Source organism: Chionomys nivalis, chromosome 11 (assembly GCF_950005125.1).
Source record: "Chionomys nivalis chromosome 11, mChiNiv1.1, whole genome shotgun sequence".
NCBI lineage: Eukaryota > Metazoa > Chordata > Mammalia > Rodentia > Cricetidae > Chionomys > Chionomys nivalis.
Genome location: NC_080096.1, coordinates 61,020,852 through 61,045,022, shown reverse-complemented (window position 1 = coordinate 61,045,022; position 24,171 = coordinate 61,020,852). Strand labels below are relative to the sequence as shown.

General features: G+C 44.2%; 1 non-coding gene across 1 annotated transcript; it reads left to right on the top strand.

Annotated features, from left to right (window-relative positions):
- The first annotated feature begins 10,745 nt into the window (after positions 1-10,745).
- Positions 10,746-10,887, top strand: LOC130884529 (small nucleolar RNA SNORA48). The gene has a single exon (XR_009058055.1). It is a non-coding gene; the product is annotated as a small nucleolar RNA SNORA48 (small nucleolar RNA).
- Positions 10,888-24,171: the final 13,284 nt, after the last annotated feature.

Sequence of the window (24,171 nt, the reverse complement as noted above, 5' to 3'; positions counted from 1 at the left end):
CCCCCACATTGTAAAAGATTTCATTCCGGAAGAAATACAAATTTACAGATTTACTCTTAGGGCAGTGAACTTGAAATTTCCCAAGACTGTAGCAATAGCTGAGATCTGAGTGCGTCCATTTTTCTTGCTGGTATCCTCAGCACCTGTCACCTCCCTTCTCCGTTTCTCCTGAGCATGGCTTGGTTTCTTCTCTGCTCCTAACACTGCCAGAGGTTGGCCAGTTCTGTCTATATTTTTAAAAACCTACTTTGGTTTTACAAGTTATTTGTAGTGTCATATAAATTTGCAAGCTCAACCAATTTTGACTTTGCTTTTCATATAATTTCTAATCCAACTTTTTAGTTGGTTTTACACGTATTTTTCTATTTCCTTAAGCTGTATGTTTAACTTCCTTCTTTTTTAAAAAAAAATAAAATTTTCACTACATTTGTGTGTGTGTGTGCCTGTGTATATGTACATAGCTCACATGTGGAGGTTGAATTATGACCTCCAGGAGTAAATTCTCTCCTTTCACCATGCATGTCCTCTGAGGATCAAGCTCACGCTCATCAGACTTGGCAGCAGGCAAGCCATCACACTACCTAGCTCACTGATTTTCTTCCTTTAAAAAGTCCTATTTTATTTATTCTGTGTTCGTGGAGAATATGAGGCTACGGGGGTGTGGGGGGTACATGCCATGACACACTCAGGTGGAGGTCAGAAGACAACTTGCAGGATTCAGTTCTCCCTTACTTCGTGGGTCTCAGGGATTGAACTCGGATCTTCAAGCTTGACAGCAGGTGCTGTCAACCACCTCACAGCCCCTTGCTCATTTCCTTCTTAAGGAAACTATATTTTCATTGGAATATGAAATGTTTGTCTTCAGGAGTCACTTTCCGTTCGTTTCTAGGCTACTGTTCATTCGATTCTACTGTTTTCTTTGTTGGAAATAATAGGAAATGTATTTGATATTTTTCCTTTGCATTACCAAAGTAAATTTCATTCTTTTTCTTCTTGTTTATAGGCTTTTCTCACTATTCTAAGAGACTATAACCTATCTGGGTTGACATTTTGCATTTTTGCACTTGTATTTTGACCAAAAAAGCCAAGTTTTTATAAATAAGTAATGAAATTAAGAGAAGAACAAATCTTTGTAGCCTATCTTATAGAAGCGCATATTCTGCCATACAAGGGAATGTCATACACTGTGTGCTTGAGAGAACACTCTCCTCCCATCGACCTTTCTATCATGATTTCTCTTCTGCCAAAGTTGATTTGTGGGATCACAGTGAGCTAAAATTCCTCACTGTAGTTATGATTTTTATAAAACTGTTCTCACATGGATAAGAGTTTTGTATTATGCTATTTTATTGATTAAAAAAATCCCTCAAAGCACACCATTTACCTATGATCACGCTTTGGTCATGTTTTGTACCACTTTATTTGACATTAAGTTTGCTGTTCTAACAACAGCAAGATTCATTTTTTCTGTATCTAGCCTATATAACAATAGCTATCATTTATTTATGTATCTATTCGTTTATCCTAGGTATATCTTTTATAAATGGTACCCAGCATGATTCTGAGATTTTTGTGTTAGATTGTTTTTCCAACTTTAACTGATTTTTGTTTTTGAAATTTTATTTTTAATTTTAAAAGTTTATTTTGTTTGCCTTTTTTATTGAAAAACGGTAATTCATACAATATATTCTGATTATACTTTCCTTCTCCCCTCATTTTTTTACAGGTTCTCCCTACCTCTCTACCCACCCAACTCCATGCCCTTTTCTCTCTTTAAAAAGAAACACACACACACACACACACACACACACACACACACACACCTCACTCAGAAAAAAAAATATACTGGCAAAAAAGACCAATAAGAAAAAATGCCCCCAAAAGCAATATGAGACAAAAAGCCTACAAACATACCATTGAGTTTGTTTTGTGTTGACCCCACTTCTGGGAATGAGGCCTACCCTGAAGTGTGGTTGAGTCTCCACTGGAGAAAACTAATGCTTTCCTTTGCAAGTGGATACAAATCAGAGATAGCTTCTTGGTTAGGGATGTGAGCCCATGTCCACTTCTTCCTCTCCATGCTGTGAACCCACCTGACTTGAACCTGTGTAAACCCTGCATGCTTGCACAGTCTCTGTGAGTTCATAGTTGCCTTAGTCCTATTGTATCTGAAGGACACTGTTTGGAGTCATCCATAACCTCTGGCCCTTACAACATTTCTGCTTCCTTTTCCACATAGGTTCCTGAGTCTTAAGGGAGAGGTTTAATGAAGACTCATTTAGGACTGAGTGTTTCAAAGTCTCTTGCTCTCTGCACATTTTCCCATTCTGGATCCTTGTTATTCTCATCTACTCCAGGAAGAAGTTTCTCTGATGATAAGTGAGTGAGACACTGGTCTATGGGTAAAGCAGAATATCATCAGGAGTTATTTTATTGTTATGTTCTTTTAGCAGAGCAATAGTATTTGGTTTTTCACTAGGTCCATGACCTATTTAGTCTCAGATTCTTGGCCACCAAAGAGCACCATCAGGTATAGGTTCCATTAGCTGGAGTGGGCCCTAAATCCAATCAGAGTGGTTGGTTACTCATACAATGTCTGTGCCACTATTGCACCAGCAGTTTTCTCAGACAGGTCATTGTTTTCGGTCACAGGTTTGTAGCTGAGTTGATGCTATCTCCTCTGATAGCATGCAGAGTACCTTCTATTAACCCGAATGCTAGCTAGTCAGTAGGGGTGAGCCTGTAGGAATGCATCAGCTTGACTTTTCTGTGCCCAGTGGCACATGTAAGTGTTGTCTTCAGCAATAGGGCCTTACCATTAGTTTGCGGAGAGCACCAATAGCCTTGGCAGTAGCCTGAGATGTTTGGGGTTGTCCATGGGGTCCCTTTTGTCAATGACTCAATAAGATGTTTCTCATTGCTGGCACTGGAAGTTTTCCTTGGTGGGATAATATATTTAGTTGGGACATTGTCTACCCTGATATTGGTGACTTCATTTAGATTTCTTTCATATATTTATATATTTTAAGAAGTTTCTTCAATAGCAGGTTCCTATATGGCCCCCAAATGGCCCTTAGTGTTAGTTTTTCCTATCCATATTTATTCCTTATCCCTCTCTTTGTCTATTAATAAGAAAATAATTCATATTAATTATGATTTCTGGTATGTTTGACATGATATCTTTTATATTTTTATAAATTCCCCCTTTAAGATTCTTACTTAAAATAATTCTCTAAGTTCAGTATTTTAAATATTTCTTTCTATTTCTTTGATAGAAAAATTCTTCTGTGTATCACATATATATATATGTGTGTGTGTGTGTGTGTGTGTGTGTGTGTGTGTGTGCGCACGCGCCATGGTCACAGATAATACTTTTGTAGAAATATGTATTATGTATGTATGTATGTATGTATGTATGTATGTATGTATATACACACATGTTGGGTGTCATCCCTCCTCAGGAGCTGTCCACTTTGATTTTGAGACAGGTTCTCTCACCATGACCTGGATTCACAGATCAGGTAAGATGAGATGGCCATAGTCCTAGAGACTCTTCTGTCACTGCCTTCCAAATGCTAGCCTTTGGATTACAACTGTGTCCTACTACATCTAGCTTTTTAAAGTGGATTCTGGGGATCCAACAAGGGTCTTCATGCTATTGTCTACATAAGTAAGTCATTTTCACTACAAAGAACTTAATTTCAGAAACATTAGCCAGGTGTGTTTAGCCATGTGTCTGCTCTCTGCTAAAGAGAAGAATCACTTTATAACCTGGTAAGCACTTAGCCCTTTCAACCTCCAAGTGCAAATGAGCTTTAAAGTAAGCAGATTTCCTCCTGTATTCGTTCTCTCAGACTGTACCTCTGTTTTCCCAGCCACCGTTTCCCTGCAAGGCTTCCTGGATTTATCTTCCATGATACTCTCTCTTTTTTTTTCTCATTTTGTCATGTATGTTCTCTCTGTCTTGAGATACATTTTGTCCATCTCATTTTCCACATCACTAGCTGAGTGTTCAGCATGCTCCAGCCTACTATTCATTTTTTTCTGTTTCATTTCAACATTTAGAAATTATATTTTTAATCTCAAAAACATTTATGTCCTTTGATTGTTCCATTTAATTATCATTTTATATCATTTATTTTTTTTTTCATTTTTCCCTCCAGGAATATGTTGTCCCCAAGTCAATGTCTTGTTCATTCCTGGTTGTAACTGTTCTAGGATGCAGCCAGCAACTGTGGAAGGCTAAGCTCAGCATACAGGCCAGGTTAGATCCTGGGCCAGGGGTGAAGACACTCGGTTTCAGATAGCCAGTCTTGCTCAAAGAGTCAAAAGAAGAGTAGTCTTTGTCCCTGGGTTCTGCAGACCAACCATCTGAGCCATAACCTCAGTATGGGCCAATAATATCAATAGAAGGTCTCATAAAAGCCATCCATGGTTTGCCTTTGATTTGAACCACTTCTTGCATCTCCATTGTCTATAGACTGACTTTAGGAGCTCTCTCCCTCACTAGAGGGTATATACAGAATCCCAAAGCAAGATCCTTTCATGTATAATTGGTTTGGAATTATGGGAACTCCGGAGTCACTGTTCAGTGCTAAGGCACTTCTATTGGGAAGGGAAATGTTTTCTTTTTTCTGTAAAGAGGGGTGTAACAGGATTCCTTCCTGACTTAAGAGTTGTAGTGAGAGAGAATTCCAAAGAGACAGGAAAAGTAACATTTTCTATCTCGATGTTTTCCACCCGAATGCAGACGATAGATATTATTTTCCTCTAGATAGTCCCATATGTTCATTCCCCATTAGCCAACTTCAGGAGATGAGTCATGACCAGTCTAAGTCGGGCATGGAAACTCCATTCCCGTCTGCCAGGACACGCATTCCAGCCACTCTGTGACTAGGGAGGGTCATAACAAATCCTGGCCAAAAGCATGAAATGTATATGTGTTGGAGGGGTTCTCCCTTGCTGTTCATTTTTTGGGGGGTAATTATATGAGAGATGATGTCTGGAGCAGCGGAAGTCATCCTGTGATCATGAATCAAAGGAGACCATCACAGAAAGCCAATATATTTAAGAAGGTGGATCAGTGTCAGACAGGAAGAATCGGATTCCTGGCGATAGGGATGAGCCACTAACATATGTTAAGTGATAACGGAGGCACTGATGGCTTAATTCACTGTAGCCAAGCACTCTGACCCTTGCTTCTGAAGCCATTTCTAGCTTGAACGGATGTTTCAGTTTTATGCTCAGATCATGGAAGGCAAAGATGAATACTATTTAATTTCACAATAAATACAAATAAAGACTTTAAATTCCACACACTTTATAATTTTGAAATCAGGAATCTCCATAGGCCCAAGCTGATGGACCGTGACACTCTTATGCCCCTTGGGAATGGATTGGGAAAGAGTTCCAGAAAGGGGCTGGGAAGGCAAACCAATCCTTACCCGTAATAAGGATCAATAGTCAAGCAGATTATTGCGGCTTCTATAGCTGCTGTTGGGCTATTATTTTTCCACCAGTAACTGCAAAGGAACAAGTTGCTGACGTGTGAGGTGTTTGGCTGCCCAATATGCCATCCCGGAAAACCTCCGGTGTTTACCATTCAGATTCAGGGAGAATAGTAAATATATTTTTCATCTGAATTAAAGTAAAAGGAAGCTGTGATTAATAACAGCCGGAGGGTTGTGTTATTTATTATATTTTGAATTCTACCTCTGAGATATGCCGCTCTTTAAGTGCTTTTCCCTTCCAAAAGGAAAAACAGGTAAAATAATAACACATGCCGCATGCCGGGTGGTTATTGTGTGCCAAGAACTGTGCTAAGTATATCACAGGCCTTGTCTAGCTAAATCCTTCCAAAAGTTCCAGACTAAGTTGTCAAAATCAGTGTCTTATGTATAGACAAATTAAGACTGAGAGCTGTTACATCGCTGACAGAAGAAATCTTGACTTTTATTTAGATTTACCTTATTTCATGTGTGTGAGTGTCCTGCCTGCATGTAGTGGCTGCACCATGTGTGTGCCTGGTGCCGGAGGTCAGAAGAGAACATTGGATTGCTTGGAGCTGGAGCTGGCAATGGATGGAAGCCACTATGTGGGTACTGGGAACTGAGCCCAGGCCCTCTGCTGTAGCAGCCAGTGCTCTTAACCACTAAGCCTTCTCTCCAGACCCAACAACCAAAAAACTGTAGGAACCAAGGAATGCTAGGAGCGGGAGAAAAAAAGTCTTCCTCGGAAAAGAGCAGAGCAATTGGTTATCCAAAATCAAATATGCAGCCCTGAAGATATAAATATACATGTAACATACAGACTGAACAGGTTGTATTTATATATTTAGGAAAACACACACACACATACACACACACACCAATAATTAAAGAAAAAGAGGCCATGAATGTGAATGACAGAAACGGGGTGTACATGGTTATAGGGAGGAAAGGGGATGGGGAAATGATGGAATTCAAATCTTAGCAAAATTTTAAAATGATTTAAAATGAGATACAGATGTTTTAGTATTGTTAGCTTTAAAGAGCATTCCTAACAATCTTTGAAATTGTCATTCAGCGTATTTTGATTGTATTCAATACACTCCCCCGTCTCCTCTCTGATCCGCTCTTATCTCCCTACCCTACCCAACTTTATGCCCTTAAAAAAAAAGCCATGGACTCCAATTTGTGCTACCCAAGCACTGCTGGGAATAGGGTCAACCCTAAGAAGTGGCCAACCTACCAGGAACCACGCTCTTAAAGAAAAATGACTCTCTGTGTCCCAGCAGCATCCATGGCCAAGCTCCTGAGTGAAGGGTGGCACTTCGTGCTCCTCTCCCAGTGAAGCCCTATGCGATCTTCTAATCATGTAGCTTTGCCCAATAAAGCCTACAATTCAGTATGATAGTCTGGGTCTTTTGGCTGAGGTGCCTCGTTCATAGTGGCATGTTTGGAACTTTAAATTTAATTTTCTAATATTTCCTATGACTTTGAGATGGAATTGGCAGAATTAAATCAATCGATGGCCAACAGCATACGCGATGTAATTTATTTCTCCACTATTAGCCAATTCAGTGTTTATTAATGGTCACATGTACACTTCAATTCTATTAGATTCTTTAATCAAGTTCAACACAATGCTGAAGGTTGAGAGAGAAGAAACACCAAGGGTGTAGTGGGGCACAGCGCAGATAATTTGGACATAAGACATTACATGTAGTCTCTGGCTCCCGCCGCATATTGACAGAATATAATTCCAATTTTCACACTGTCACAGCACAAATGGAAGTGTGACTTACGTCTCACAATTTGCATAGCTGATTCCCTTTGACCGTTTCATCATCTGTCGGACAGTTATAAAATTGCCTTTCTTTGTGACATCATTCCTGTATGCTAAGGCTTCAAGGAGTGTCCGAATTAAAGCATGGCCCTGTCACCTGACACACAAGGAACCCACTCCCAAATGGTGTGTCCGGCTCAGCAAATCCATAGATCATGTCGCGCTGACTGGCAGGCCCGCAGCTGCTATCTCGGAAAGTTTTTTTGTTGTTCAGGGTCCTGGGTACTCCTGTGGTTGGTCATGAATGCTGAATACATCCCAAGGGCTTGGTGTTATCCAGCACAGAGTCCCAGTTTGCTGTGTTCTACCCTGATATAATAGCATGGCTCAATGAAAAGCCAGATTTAGGAAAGTTTAAAAGTCTTCTTTTAAAAAAATATGATGACAATGAAGGGCACTGAAATGCCTTTGGTTTGAGGCCACCTGCCTCAGCTTGTGTAGTGGCTAGTTTATGTAAACTTGACATAAGCTAGAGTTGTTAGAGAGGAGGGAGCCTTGACTGAGAAAAAGCCTCTATAAGCTTGGGTTGTAGGCAAGCCTATAGGACATTTTCTTCATTAGTGATTGATGTGGCAGGACCCAGTCATTTGTGGGTGGGGCCTCCTCTGGGCTGACAGTCCTGGGTTTTATAATAAAGCAAGTTGAGAAAGCAACGAGGAGCAAGCCAGTAAGCAGCACTCCTCCATGGCCTCTGAATCATCAGCTTCTGCCTCCAGATTCCTGCCCTGATTTCCCTTGCTGATGAACTGTGATTTGGAAGACAAATAAACCCCCTTCCCCCCAAGTTGCAGTGTCTCATCACAGCAATAGTAACCCTGACTAAGACCCCTTGGTTATGTTTGGGCAGCACTAAGACTACTCAATCTATGTGCATACCCCTTCCTGAAGAAGTTTCTTTGCCTACCACTCCTGCTTGAAAAATAGTCTTAAACAATATTTTACAAGATATCGTATGGTTTGTCTCATGCTGGCTGGTTAGACCCAGGATGTGCACTGACCTAAAGAAGCCAGGGCACACAATATGACATGAGCCATAAAATATGAGCTGAGTTAACCTAAATCTCCATGGGCCAAGAAAGGAGAATGAGCTATCAAGGAGAACCGAAGTGGGAGATGACAGACAGTCAAAAGGGCCAGACATGAATCTAAGGAAGTGAATCATGAGTTATATGAAGAAGCAGGAGATACAGGAAGATAGGTAAATGTGGTGCTTGGGGTAACTGGAGGCCAGTGACAGAGAAGAGGAAGGAGGAGAAGATATAGGAAGATAAGGAAAAAGATGTGGTACTTAGAGTAAGTGCGAGTCATTGATGGAGAAGAGAGGAGAAGAGAGGAGAGGAGAGGAGGGGAGGGGAGGGGAAGAGAGGAGAGGAGGGGAGGGGAGGGGAACAGAGGGGAGAGGAGGGCGAGGAGAGGAGAAGAAAGGAGAGAAGAGGGAAAAGGAGGGGAGACTCCAATAGTCTAACTATGCCTTTTCTCGGTTCTTGTGATGACCTTGTATATATTTACAATAGATGCCCCCAACACATAAGCAGAGTGTTAATCTCTTCCCAGAAATCCAATGGGTCTCAATCACAACATGGAAAATGGGAGAAAAGATAATCCTATCCTGGTATATCTTGAGAATGAGTACAATTGCACACAAACACTAAATGTTTCTGAGCTGTTCTCTTAGGGTTCAAAGCTTCATGATACACTCTCGCCCTAGAAACTGCCATGCTCCAAACCTCATCCCTCAGAGGGTCTAAGAGGCTATAATCTTGCAAGGCTTTCTCTGGATGTGACCCAGAAGTCTGGAAATTGAAGCTGTCCCTATCTGGTCCCACATTAACTCTACTCTAAAAATGGTTACTAATAGTCGTTAACCATGAAGCAGGAAACATCCTAAATGATGAGGTGGATGCAGACAGCTGGGCGCTCTGGATCTTTAGGCATTTTAGAAGAGACTCATAGCTGACTTGAGTGCGAATCCACAGTATCTAGGAACAGAACACAGAGATGAACCCCCGTTTATGCCCTAGGGAAATCAGCATTCAGTTCAACGGGGCTTGTCCCACTATAGCTCAAAGCTTTGGCAAGTGGGAAGGGACAGGAGGAACTACATAAATGGTTCTCTCTCTCTCTCTCTCTCTCTCTCTCTCTCTCTCTCTGTGTGTGTGTGTGTGTGTGTGTGAGAGAGAGAGAGAGAGAGAGAGAGAGAGAGAGAGAGAGAGAGAGAGAGAACAGACAGAGACAGATGGGTGTGGGGACTGTATTTTCTGGAAAGAAACTGAAATTGTTTTAACTTTAACTTGTCTCAACTTCCTGGCAGCTAGGAGTCTCAGGCCACGTTTCAGTATTTCTGGGTTTTGTCTGACAAAGCAGAATCATGTAGCTAGCAAGGTAGGGAGCAAGTGGGAGAGAGTGTAGTGAGGACAAAATCAAGAAACTGAAAGGGATCTCACCAACAGAGAGTCTGGAGAAGTGGGATCTTCCTACCTCGATGGGCAGCAAGAGGAGGTCTCAGAGTTTAACCACTCCCTCCTCTTGTGTCAACAAAGGCTGAGAAGAAGTGGCCTCATGGTGGCCTATCTGAAGGACTGTCTTCCTTCCTCCAAATCCCCTTTCCATCGCTGTCTAAAATTCCCTAAGCTGAGAGTCATTTGTTCCAACTACAAATCTTCAGACATTCTCTTCAGATCTGTATACACGTGCACAGATGACATTCAGATCTGTATACACACATGCAAATGACATTCTCTGTGGCATTAAGAGGTTTCTGAGCACATTGGAAATGTTGGGCATTTGTGTGAGCTGTGGGCAGGGCAAAGCAAAACCCCGATGTATCCACAGGCGCACAGATCTACAGCCTGTGAAATTCTTCATCTGTTGTTTCATTTTGTCCTTCAAAGCAACACAAAAGGAGGCTATGTGTGTTGTTCCCTCCACTAGTTAAGAAAATCGAGGCTTTGAGAGAGTTTATGGTGTTCCCCAAGTCAGGATGTAGAGCAGAGTCCAGACGTGAGCAAATCCTTCACTGAGTGACCGCTTCTGCCCTATGCGCTGGAGAAAGTCACAACCTGCTTTAGGTCAACTTAGCAGGCAAGTCATGGGGAGAATGAGACAATGCCCATTCTGTCCTCTGAAGACCAAGTCTTCTCTGTGATTGGAGGCTCCAGGAGGGGATAAGCTAGCCCACTCTACTGAGAGATGGCATGAGCTTCCTGTCCCCCTAAACATAAAATTTTAAAGGAAACTACCCAATGTCCATTCTTGTTCTTTGTTTTCTTTTTCTCTACCCATGTTAATTTTACATAGAAATCTGACCCAAGATACAATGCAGATGGAGCCATCCTCTGTACCTAACGAACTACCCCAGAATGGTAGTTTAAGATAATAAACATCAGTTGTCTCCACTTCAGTGGGTCAGAAAATTCAGGAGTCCCTGGCAATGGGCAAAGAGATACCTTGGTGGTGGTGTTGTCTTATATCAGCCATGGACAGAGCAGATGGAGTCCTTTGTTCATCCTAGCTTGATGCCTGTCTTGGCGGCCAAAGCTGTTTCATGCCTAGGGCACATAAGAATGAATGAATGAATGAATGGATGAATGAATAAATAAATAAATAAAAATAAAAAAAAAGAAAATTCAGGAGCAGCTTAGCTCGTGGCTTGGGATCAGGGTCTCTGAGAGGCCACCTTATCTGATAGTGTGTTAGACAGCGGGCAGGAGTTGATTACCCATCAGGCAGAGAAGACCCCACTTTCTTGAAGGCTGTTAGAAAGAAGTCTCAGTTCTTGGTCATGGGACCTCCTGTGAGGATGCTGAATTCATGGTAGCAGATGTCCCTGGAGATCAAGGGCAGGGGCACGATGAAGAAACCGTAACATCTTGGGTACCCTACTACCAGAGGAAGTCTCTGCTGTCACTTCTGACCCTCTTCTACTAACTAGAAACAAGTCCCCTCCCACTTAGGGGTGCTAATCAGGTGTACTTCTGGACGTAAAAGATATTATACATTGTTACATAACAATGTATGTGTGAAAAACCGTGCCAGAGGGCCAGTAGAGTACTGAGTGATTGTGATGATGTTTAAGAAGTCTGTGACTCTTTAACAGCTTTCAGTTCAAGCAACTGGTGGGTAGGTTTCTTACAGGGACATACATACTGGGAGTCAGATAGTAGAGCCGCTCTGATGGAGTACTAAAGAGGATTCCAAAAGAGTACACGGTCTCAGAAGCAACAGGCAGACACTTGCAGAAGCACATTACACCCAGAGCCCAAGCCAGCACAGCCAAGAGCTGCTGAGTGCACAGTGCATGCTGGCGAGGCTCCGCTTTCATCTCACAACACTGGGAGACAGGACATGGATCATGTCCTATCTCACACACAAGGAGAGAGGGTAATGGGTGGAGCTGGGATGGGAGAGTCATGAACGGGGAGCTGGGATGGCCAGCACAGGGTCTCTTCTTGCCTGGGTGGTGGTGAGACTCATAAAAATCATTCTGAAGGAGGAGGGTGGGACTCTGAACTGTGAACTGGAGTTCTCCAAGCAGTTGAGGTAGAAGAGACGTGCGAACACCATATGGACGAGGTACAATGAAGACTGCGCTTAGATGCACACAGCTACTGCATTTTCATACAAATCTCTTAGTGCTCTTGGGAAATGGGGCTTTATGGAATATTTATGTCTGAGTTTTGCACAGCTCATGCCAAGAGTCATATTTTGGTCCTTCACAGATGGAAATTTCTGAAGAAACTGGCCTTTGAGGGACAGTAGTGGGGAGGACAGGGAGAAATGCCTATGGTTTCTCTGGGCCTAGCCTTAGAGAAGGTGGATATCCCACATGGTCTGACTTGCTTCTTCTGATGCCTGCTAAAGTGACCACCTCCAGTCTCCTGTCCCACAGGTATGTCTAGCTAGTCACTCTGTAGATAGTAAACTCTGTCTTCTTGATTGGGGATAAAGGGCGCAAGTCTTTCAAACAATAAAACATGGTACCTTTTGAGAGTTTTATACCTGCATACAATGCATTTCGATCATACTAACTTCCATTCTTCTCCCTAACTCTGTTCAGAGACTGCTCTCAACCCTTACCTCCAATCAACCTCAAGTCCTCCTCCCACCTCACAATCTCATAGGTAACGGGACATCCACTGGAGCATGGTGGACCTATCAAAGACCATGCCCTTAAAGAAATATGACTGTTCCTCCTCCAGAAGTCGCCATCTGTCAATCATTTGTCTGCTAGCTGTGGGGTTTCTGAGGCCCTTCTCCCTCTCCGCTGAGATACTGACCAGCTCGATCATGTGTAGGCACCCACAGCTGCCGTGTGTCCAGGAGCGCAGGGGCTGCGTCCTGCCCAGAAAGCTCCATTGCACTCTCCTCCATGACCTCTGGCTCTTAGACTCTGAGAGGTGGAGGCGTGCTGGTTCTGTTTGCAGCTAAGCTTTTCACAGACAGTCTCTGCACTTTGATCAGCTAGCTATAAAGCACATATCTTAGCAACAGGGGCCATTCTCTGTGGAGGAGTCACCTCAGGGCCACAACAAATCTCTATGTAGATTGTTGAGATTAAGTAAATTGGTGGTGGGTCATTGGATATTTTAATTAATTAGCACTTATATTGGAGGTAATACATTTCTTATAGTTTTCAAATAATTACCAACTAGTAAGGAAGATTTTGGTTCTAGAATAAATGTGTGCTTGTGTTAATGTTTCCACGAAGACCCAAAAGTTGTTGCAGGTTTCAGCAATGAGGCAAGGTCTTAAGAGCCACAGTAAGAGTAGTTCAGAGGCATGAGATTAAGAATGAAAACAAAGAAAAGAAGGTTTTTCTGTAGAAACCCCAGTCTTACTCGGGGGGGTGGAGGTGATGTCAACTTGCTATGTTCTGTGTCTTCAAAGAAGGACAGGGCTGGTTGGTTTCAGGATTTTGGTTTGAAAATAGTATGCAAATTTAGGGCAGAGCAGAATTGTCCAGAGAGCAAGGAGAAGACCCGTGCCTTTATTAGTCTCTACTTCCCCTCCTACATGCCTCTCAAGAATATCAAGTAGATGGATTAGAGTAGTCAAGCTGGAAAGAGACTGTTATTGGGCTTCCCAAGCAGACTGCTCTGTCCAGTGGCCTGACTTCTCTCCTCATGCAATGGTTGTTTATAGCTTGCTGGCCAATTTAGCTCACCACGCCCTTTGACCTACTTATTTCTATTTCTCTTTGGGGTTACCTCCGTAAGAAAAGGATTTAAAAAAAAAAGACAAACTACATTGGTCAAGAGTTTGACCTTTTTTACAATTCTAATTGTTAAAAGAGGGACAAAAATAAATTTATTTATTAATTTGAAATTGCCCTTTTAAATGCAAGTGAATGTTGCCTCTGTGTGACTTTAAAAATGGAGCATAACTCAATGAGATCTTGGAAATCGTGTAAGGGCAACGCAGGTGAAGCCTGCTATCCAAGCTGACTTTCCAAAGGCTAAGTCTCTTATGAGTATGACATCCAGCAAGTCATTGCCAATGCGACACAGGAAGGGTCTCCTGAGACCACAGGAGGAGGGACCACGTGCACATCTTATTATTTCCTTCTACCTCGTGAGGGATGTGAGAAGAGGCCCCCAGGATTATTGGTGAGAATTACCCAACCAAACTGGACTGTATACTTTTACTTGACAAATATTCACATAGTGGCTATCATGTCAAATACAATTCTAGAAGATGCTGAACTATTAACCTACCTTTATGACTCTAACAACTATGAGGCAGAAACTGTTATTTTTGCAAGAGATGGAAGCCCACCCCACTACCAGCACTTGATTTGAGGCCCCCCCGCAGGCTTTGTCTCCTGCCACCAAGTTTGGCAGACGTCTGTAGAGTTCATCTTAGCTTCCCCAGAAGTTTCTTTTTAATCCCCTGTGATCTGTGTCGACTCCTCAATGCACAAGTGTCCCTGAGAACATAAGGACTTTGCTGGGCTGGGAAGCCACATCTGGCCGGGCCTCCAGGGTTGAACAATGGGGTCCCTTTCAGATACTCCGGGGATTTCCTACTTCAAAACACCCCCAGCTTTGTCGGGACCGAGGAAGAAGACCCTTAAGGGCAGAGGCTAAGAAGCAAGCTGCCATTTGTGTGGGATTGCGTTGAGACACGCTGGTGTTTGGAAGTCTGTAGCCATGTGGTTCTGGTTGCGTCCTTATGTGTGAAAAGTGTTCATTCATTTATTTATGCTTTTATGACCACTGTGTGTATGTGTGTGCTCGCCATGGGCTTTCTAACATAAACAGAGGATGCGAGGGTAAACTTACAATGGACCTGGTTTCTGCCTGCTGTGTATGTTCAAACCCTCCAATGCAAGAATTTAAAATCAACAGTTTTCTTTCTGGGAGAGGGCCATTATTTGTTCAGAAGTGTCCAGGCTGACAAACACACCAGGCGTTTCTGTTCTCTTCATGAAGCTGAAGCCCAGGCAGAGATCGGAGCTGTCTGGTATGTGGGTCTCCTAGGTCACAGCTTCACGCCTGCAGGTGGCCAGGATGTGGTCCCTAGGTGGGCGCCACGAAGCCCTAAAAGCAGGAGACTTCGCAGCCCCAGCTTCCATTTCCTCAGCCCTTAAAATGTCAGGACCCATCAAACTCTGCCCAGTGGTTTCCAGGAATGCTTCATGCAGAGGATTTACCTGAATCTTCGAGGACTCCTGCAGCTGTAGCCGACAGCCTTTGTGTGTCTGCAGAGGTACCAGTCAAGGCTTCTCCCCCGAAAGCGATGTCTGCCGTGATATTCTTAAGCAAGCTAAGAGCAGAAGTGTGTAAAGAGGGTTCCACCAGAATAGCTTGGCATACGGCTTTTCCAGCCGTGGGCCTCGAAGGCTGGGAGGATGAACATGCCCAGCAGAGGGCGCCACCGCGCCGGCGCTCACCAAGCTGTGCAAACCAGGCAGGGGGATGCTAAAAACCACTGAAGAGGGATGATTCCTGACTGTGCCTCTACCTGCCTCAACCTCCCTCTTCTTCTTCCTCATCTCCTCCCAGCCCCCTCCTCTCTTTCTCCTTTCCTACCCTATCTCAGTCTTTCTTTCCTTCCACCTCTAACTCCTAACCCCTCCCTAACGTGAGCAGGACACTCCAGGGAGCCTGAAGTCTAGTAACTGAGTGTTAATTATGTCTGAGTGGATTCTAGAGAAAAAGAAAACCATATACTGTATCAGCAGAGAAATGGTTTCACTATGAGGAAACTAATGATGCTTTTATCAGGAACAATATAAAGATTGCTTTTTTACCAGTGTGTGTCCCGTAGGGTTCAGGGCTATGAGATATTTCTGTATCTGGCTTGAGGTTCCTCTGAGCTTTTACATAATCAAATCAATATAGCCATGATTCACCCTCTGGCAACAACGGCTCGCTGCAAGTTTGCTGTTGCTTCTTTAGTGGCTAAAGGGAAAATAAATAAATATATAGAGAGGAACTTATTATGAATCGGTAGCCATTGATTTGTTTGGTCTCCCGACTTCCTTTTTAATTGCACAGCACACACACGTTCTCACACAACGGACAGTAGAATCCCGTAAGTTCACGGTCAGTCAGAAATGAGGTGGCCAGGATTGCCTGAGGGCTTGCCACTGTCCGTTCGGAAGAGGAGGCTTCCTTGTTCCGAGTGAATAAGGCAGAGATGGGGATGGGAGCTGGCCCGTTCCATCTGTCTGTACATTGTCTGCGCCCCTCTTTCTCGTCCCTGTGAATTCCCTACATTCCGGGCATGATTTTGGCTCTTGCCTTTCTCTTTTAGTTATCTTGGTTTTATATCAGGAATTTCCCTCCCCTCCCATGGCAGAAACCATCTGCCTATGACCTAGATCTGCCCCTAAGGCTGTCAACAAGGCCCCAACCTTCTCCTCCCATCCTGAGGACAGTTGGTCTGAACCTAAAGAGAGAAAAAGCTTGAGAACAGGAATTTAAGAGAGAGCATAGGCGGCATGGGGAGCAAGCCACCTAACCATCTCTTGGGGACCTGTGTCTGTGCAAGTCACCAGAGGGGAGCTACTCCAACAGAGCCGGAAGCCTTCACAACACACCCAGTTTGCTGTTTCTCTCGCCATTCTCTCCCTCAAAGTAAACAAACACAGCGCTCCTTCAGACTAACCCAGTGAGAGGAGTCAGGACCACACAACTGTGTCATCTGCTTTTCCTTGGCAAACTGGGATGACCACAAAATACAGCTTTTCTAGTGCCTTGTGCGGCTTAGAATCAACAAAATCAGCTGATGAAATAAGTGTGTTATTCCGACTGGGGAGAAGCCGAGGTGGATCCTCCTAGACAATCTGCTGGCCACCTCGTAGGGAGGAGTGCTGTGTGCTTTGTACGCTGGCCTCTAACGTGGAGGTCTTGTTCAGAGGTTTGCTTCGTTTACCCCACCCCCGCATGAAGAAAAACATGAGAAATAATAGCAGAAACAAGACAGGAAAGAGAACCCATTCGTGTAATCAGGTGCACTAAGCCCCTGGGAAAATAGTATCACAAAAATGAACAGGTTCCCTAATTATGAGGGAATCTTGTAACTGAGCACAGTGCCTTGACAATAACACCATACTCCCGGGAGACAGTGGAAGACAAATTCTGAAAAGCTCTCTCTGGCTGGTGAAGTAAAAATTTGCCCCCAAAGAACATCATTTGCAGTTTCTCAGCGATGTTTACAGTTATCAGGACAGACAGGATCCAGCTGGGCTTGGGGGAAAGGGAGGGACTTTCAGACAGACTTACATATGGTGATAGCAGCCTGCGGCTTGTTAACATACAGAGATTCCCCACTGGTGGCCGTTTACTAAGCATCTACTATGCGCCAAAGACCCCAAGGTACTTTGTTTATATTATTGCAATATAGGAACTTTGACCCTCAAGATAGTACTGTGTTTTTCCAGTAGGTGGTGATGAATAGAGTTGTACAACTGGTCAACCTACAGAGAGTAGGAGACCGTAGACTTTTCAGTCCTAAATGAGATTTCTACCTCACACCACTCTTCCCAAGGCTCGTGGCGATGGGAGCAGAGGGATGGAGAGATGGTAAGAGCGCAACTGTACGTGACAACAGGCACAAGACTCTGCAAGATCGAGTCACACAGCATCCCGGCGTGGGGCTGGAAGGAACTGGGAGGTGAGCATGGAGCCCTGCCCCAGCCCACTACTGTCAATCAACAGCTACTAGGAGAAGGGAATTTAAGTATGAGGTCCCTGGTAGGTCAACCACATTCCAGTGGATGGGCCCACACCTAGGAGTATTTGGGCAGCATAAACTGGCTTCAGGTTTAAGTGTGTTTGTTTTGTTTTGTTTTTATAAAGACACAGTTAGGAAGGTAGGGAGGTGGAGAAGGACCTGGGAGGAGATAGGGGGAGAAAAAGGAGTGGATATTAGTTCTGAAACATTTTCAAAAAAATAGTAATTTAAAAATGATACTGCAAAGAAAGTCTTAATAGTCCCATTTTATGAAATTCAAAAAGTTTACATAATTTACCCAAGGACGTAGACCTGGCATAGGATCCAATGGGGGTCCAGCCAAGACTCTTTAATCTTCAAATCTCTGTTTTGCTGCCATGCCCATCACACAGCAAGCTTAGAAACCCTGCCAACATGACTGTGAGGGCTCCCAGACAAACACATACTATATCATTGTATGCACTTTTCTAGAACCAGTGTTCAAAATCTTACTGTTGCTAAATTAAAACCACTATTTTATAGATACTGCTCTCACAAAAGGGTCAAACCTTAGCTCAAATGAAAAGGAATTGGTATAAATCAATTTCACAAAATAAAGTGAGGAGGGGGAGGAGGAGGAGAGATCAGATATGGTAAACGACACCACGGATACAATCGGGATGGCGTGGTTTTCTGTGCTGCACTGAAGACCAGGACAGTAAGAGTGATGGATATTAAGAGCTGCCTGGAACTGGAAGTTGAAAAGGATCCTGTGGTCCATGCGTTATGTCTGCCTTGGAACACTAGGCAGAGTTGTAAAGACGGGAGGCTGTAACAACTTCTGAAGTTACTTTGTTCTTCTTAAGCAACCCCACAGGCTCCTGTCCCACAGGAGGAAGACCCTGAGACATGAACAGTTATTCTAGTGCTTGAGCCAATGACTCTCCAACTATAGCCTCTTTGCAACAGGTCATAGCCTCTTTGCAACAGCCTCTTTGCATTTCTCATGGCTCTCCATCAATATATTTGTCTTTCTGGGGAGAGGCTGAAGATTCTATAGACCTTGTTACAGTTTAGAATATTCCCAGGCCGGAAGAGTTGCAGGAGGAGACTCCTGCCCTCGTCTGAGGGTGCCAGAGGCAATGTGCCCTCTGAACAATGGTTTCCTCCTATCTTCACCACGCGGTTGTGAGAACGGAAGGAAATGAACATAGAGAGCAGCGATTGCGATGCCCACAGATGTCAGTGATGGTGTCCGGTGGTCCATTCAGCCCCATCACTCTCTTATTCATGCAACAGATGCCCCTCAAAGCTTAGGAGACAGCCTTAAGTTTCCCTCCAACAACAGCAGGCAATTCACTGCTTAGGACACTCTCGGAAGGCTTAGTGGCCATTGTGGACATCACAGCTCTGGCATGCTGCCCACCACCCCAACAACGCACAGGCACACAGACTTTGACCACACGCTCTCACACCAGAAGAATCAGAAAATACACGAAGAAAAATCTAATAATACTTACTTGAGGTTTTTAAACTCCTTGGGGGTAGATAGATACAAGGCAGTAAACCAGCATAAGAAAAGAAAAACAGTTTAAAAAAAAACTAATAAAAAAAAATCCCATAGGAAAGAAATGGAAACCCCCACCCCCCAAAATGGAGCTAAATTGTGTGGTTGCCCTTAGCCGCCTTCCTGGAAGGGGGCGGAAGCTGAGAGTGTTCAGCACTTACGCTGGGATTGTTTTCTAAACAGAATTTCTTAGCGTGTATTTTTCACATTTTTTTTAACCTTTCTCAAAACACCCTGGCCAAAAGCAGTAAAAATGCTGTGCTATTAAACTTAGATTAGGGTCTTGCGCAGGCTGAGGGACCCAGCTGGGTTTCCTCTGGCAATAGGGGAAAAAAACGGGGAGGGAAAAGCCACCGGGCTATAATGCCCTCAGGTATCTCCCTGGTGCCCCTTGGGGAAGGCCCAGCTGAACCTGGCCGCTGGCTAATAAAGCAGAGGCAGGGGATGGGAAGCAGTGATAGAAAATTTTATGAAAAATAATGAATTAAAATTTTTATTGCTATTTTTAAAAATGAAAGAAAATGCACGTGAAGTGGGAAAATATTCACATCTACGTGTTTCCAAACCCAGGGACTGATGATGGGATCAGCTTTATTCTGTGCTTGCAGTGTCAAAGGGTGAGGTAAGGGACTGTTAGCATTTGGCAAAGGGTACTCCGAGGTAGGGCATAGGAGTTTGGAGAGAGACCCACGCTTTATTCAAAACAGTAGGTTTTTGGTTTACGCCACGCTGGGAACAACAGACATGTTCACAAGTCATCACCAGTTATGGCCAAAGAAAAGCCATTTGCCATCTCGTACTTTTTCTTGGTCTTTTGGGACCAAACGCAAAGCGTCGCCTTTGTTTCTGGGTGAGCTTGAGGCCTGGGGGACACACGGAGCCACCTCGAGTTATGACTGCCCATACAGCCAGACAAGGCCAGAGGGTACCCCAGGAAAGCTGTCTGAGCGCAAAGTGGCAAAGTGGCTTTATTGATCTCATTGGAAAGGGGCCACTTCCGCTTCTCTCCCAGGAGCTGGCCTGGGCGTGTCGGCAAGGCGTCCCTTTGGACCTATCAACCAGAGCTGAAAAATGAACTAGAACCCTCCACCTGGATGGATTTTGCCACTGCCGCCGCCAGTGTCTGATGGGACATCCAGGACGAAAGGGAGGGAGAGAAGCAGCAGCCACATCCCGCTGTGAATGGCTCTGGCATTGGGTGCCCGCACGCTGCTGCCGGTCTTCTGGTGAGGGAGGCTGACCAGGGCTTTCTAGATCCTTGGAACAAAGACAGCCGCAGTTGGCAAGGGCCTTTAGCTCCCAGGCATTTTACAGCAGTAGGCAGAACATATAAACAGCCTGCTGTAGCCACCCAGCCTTGCGGCTCAAATCTGAGCTTATGCTGTGAGGACATGACCAAAGGAAACACATGTTTGACCAGACATCTGAGAACGTCTGTTTACTTTGCTTGTGTGAATGCAGGCTGCCTGGCCTGAGGTGCAGGCCCCTGGTAAGCACAGGTCATGCCGAGTACAGGTGAAGCCTACCTTGGTAACTGTCCCCTTCCTTATTGGAATCGCTCAGGGTGATGGGTGTTTCTCCCTGTCCTGAGCAAACCTAAATTTTCAGTAGATGAAAATGTGGATACAAATAGAGCAGAGGTTTGGACACCCCCACTCTTTTTTTTCTTGTTCCTTACTTAGCTCAGGAAACCAAAGGTCTCAAATAAGTACACAGCCCTTTTCCCTGGCCAGGCCAGAAAAGGTGATGCTTTGAGAAAGGGTGACTAATGGACCTGTCCTGGAACAGCCTGGAAGCTAAACATATGAAAGGAAGAAAGATGGGAGGAAGGGGAGGAAGGAAGGAGAGAGAAGGGGAGGTTGGAATGGGGAGGGGGAACGGGGCTGTTTCCACTGGCTTTTTATGAATGTCCAGGCGCTGGCCCAGAAGTGGCTGCTGTCTGTCGGTGGCAAATGATGCCCGGGTTATTCTTAGCAAAGTGCTTAGGGGAGCTGAGCCTGAGGGGCTCTGGAATGGAAAAGCAACAACAAAACAAAACAAAGCTTGTTCTGCCTGTCTTCCGGAGATATTCAAAGCTAGGTGAGGAAGGCAGATCAGATGGGGGCCGAGAGATTGCTACATGGTGAATGCCCCAGCCCCCCAAATCATGATTGTTTTATGTGGTGTTTTCCCCTTGGTGAGGAAAATGGGATGCGGTGTCAATTACTGGGAAAAATATACAAAGTCCTAATGGCTAATCTATTCTTCTAAGTATGAGGAGGGCTAGTACACCTGAGAGACTCGATCTAATTGTATAATAAAACTCGAGTCGTTTCCAGCCAGCTCGGACATGCCGGTTCTGTTGGAGAACACGCTGGCTGCTGCTGCTACTGCCGCCGCCGCCCTAGGCTGGGAGTACTGAGCTGACCCTGGCAATTGCTGGTGGGTAAAATCCGACAAGGATCTGAAGGGCATGGGGAATCTGGCTGCAGGGAGCGATGAGGCCGGTGAAGACTCTGGGCAGTAAATTGTACCTTCTTGTTTTATGCGTCCCCATGGTGGCGGTTGTTTTCTTGGCTAGAAACATCTACGTCAAGGCCCTAATCGTGGGAGGTACCCCACAAAGCTGTTCCAAGGTGTCCCTTCCTTTCTTTTCCCTTTTCCTTGTGTGTAGATCAGATGGCCCCTTATGGAACTCGGATATCAAGCATTTTCACATCATCTACTTTAACTTCTTATTCCTAAGAACCCTCAGAGGAAAATCCGATGATCAGTTCACAGATGCTATTCCAAGACAGGCTAAGTTGTTCAAAGCCCCATGACTAAGAAATGAAGGTTACCCTTTCTATCTGTTTCTGTTCTCCCATCTCCGTTGCTGACTGAGGCATGAGGTCCCCTGAGGTCTCCCTAAACAGTGATCCCTGAGGTTGGAGCATGGTGGGGACCTAAGGTATGGGAGGCATTTGGGTGTCATGAGAAACTGGTGGCGGCCATAGGCACCCTAAAATTAGATCTCTCCTTTCAAGTCTGTCTGATCTAAACACATGGAAGAACTTGAAACCCTGTTGCATGTAAACCCAATGTCAGCTTCTAACACCATCACAAACGGCAAAGTCTCTGTTTATTTAAGCATTGGGATTTTTTTTTTAAAAGAAAAATACAACTGGGAGTAGAAGCCACTGGGTTATAAATGAGCTCTCACCCTACCAAGGAAAAAAATAATAATTATAATAAAAATAACGGCACCGTATTCGCTGATAAACCAGTGCCAGAAAAGCTCTTGGGGATCAAGTTTTGTCAGTCCCCAGCTTTTACCAATTTAAATTCTTGGCAGAGTATTAAAAAAAAAGTATAAGGTATTTGAAACTCCAGTCCCTCAGGTACTAAATCTAGGGTTTCCTGGCAAAAGATGAATGTTGCCAGAGCGAAAGCCTCGCGCCACAGGGCCGTATCTCCATGGCTGTTCGTATTTATACTTCATAGACAAATATGTCATTCTTTCAGGATCCCTTTACAGGGCCAATTTTTCCCCTCATGTGTTACCCACCCCCTTTGGATAAAAATGAAGGCTGTCAAGCTCCGGACACAGGCTTTGAGCTAGAAATGCCCTTTGGTACCAGAAGCCTTGCTTCCGCAAAGTCGTCCCAATTACTAAGGCACAAGGATGATAAACAGATGGGAACAGGACCTCTGCGGAGATGGTCAGTAAGTACAGGGTCCGTGTTACCTGGGCCCGTTCGTTCACTGCTCTCTTGTTTACAGTTTTCTTGCCCCTGTGAAGAGCAACCGTGGACCAGAAAGAATGAGAACGTTCAGTCTTTCAGACAATACCGCCAGAAGGTAACGTGGGAAAGCGCTCATTCTCAGTGAACAGCGAGAGAAGGGATCCCTGTTAGTGGTGTCTACACTCCGTGCATGGACTACGGGCATGCTCTTCATCCTTGCCTTCCGGAGCTTGAGTCCAGATTCCAGAATCTCTTTGTGACTCTTCCACTTTCAGTTGTATTTATTTTCTCTCCTCTCCTAGCCTGTTGACGGAGTTTAACACAGCCTGGACATATCTCAGATGACTCAGCACCCCTCCACCCGCATGTCTGTAGGCCACATTTTGACCACTATCAATAAGGAAAGACGGCACATGTATTGAATATCTAGTACGTTTGGGGTACCACCGTCAGTCCTTGCCCAATTTTTAGACTTAGAAGATAAACCTCATGATTATTTTGGAGATGGGAAATTCTATTACTACTTAAGTATTTTTTTTTAACCCTGGGAGTCACTGTATAACAAATTGCAGTTTGGCAATTCCATTCTTTGTCCGGTCTAGTGTTTCATACTTTCACAAGTAGAAAACATACTCTATACATTTAGAAAAATTAGTTTCCCATTAGTGTTGTGTTATATCAGTCCTCTATACTTCATACAATATTTATGTCATAACCTGAGGCACACAGGAATGGATGATAACTGGGGTAGGACTTTCAGGGAGTCGTCACAGGAAGTCCCCACACTTTTGTGAGTACCATGTACAGTTTGTTCTACATAACAGTTTCCCCTTGGTTCCGGCTGTTAAGGCGTCACAAGATTGGCTAAGGCAACCTGAGAGCCTTAGCATCCTATTGCAAGAGCAGAGCTGTCTTGTCTGTACCGGTCCAGAAATCAGACAGCTGCCCAATGAGCATCTTATTCTCTGTCCTTCTTATTCTATTTCTAGAATTTCTGACCTAGTCTCAGAGTCTCAGAATCGAGTTCTCTGTGTCCCATGCTGGCCTGACCTTAGGACTTCAATCTCATGTGTCCAGTTCTTGCCTATGGGAATTTAAACATAATGGCTTCACCCAAAATTCAACATACTTCCAATAAACTTTCCTCCATCACCCACATGTGCAGTACCAGGGCCATTCTCAAGCACCCATCTTCCTCAGTGCCAACAATGGTAGCCTTGCAGTAATCATAACACTTCTGTTAGGTAGATACTTCATACACGCCATGTGCTTTGATTCATTTGGGTTCATAGTCAATGGAGTCCTCCTCACAACTTTTATATGTATATGTAATTATTATCAGTATATGTATATTTATAATTCTATGTAATTATTATCAGTCCCATTGTTTAGACAAGCTCAGAAGCAATGGGGAGT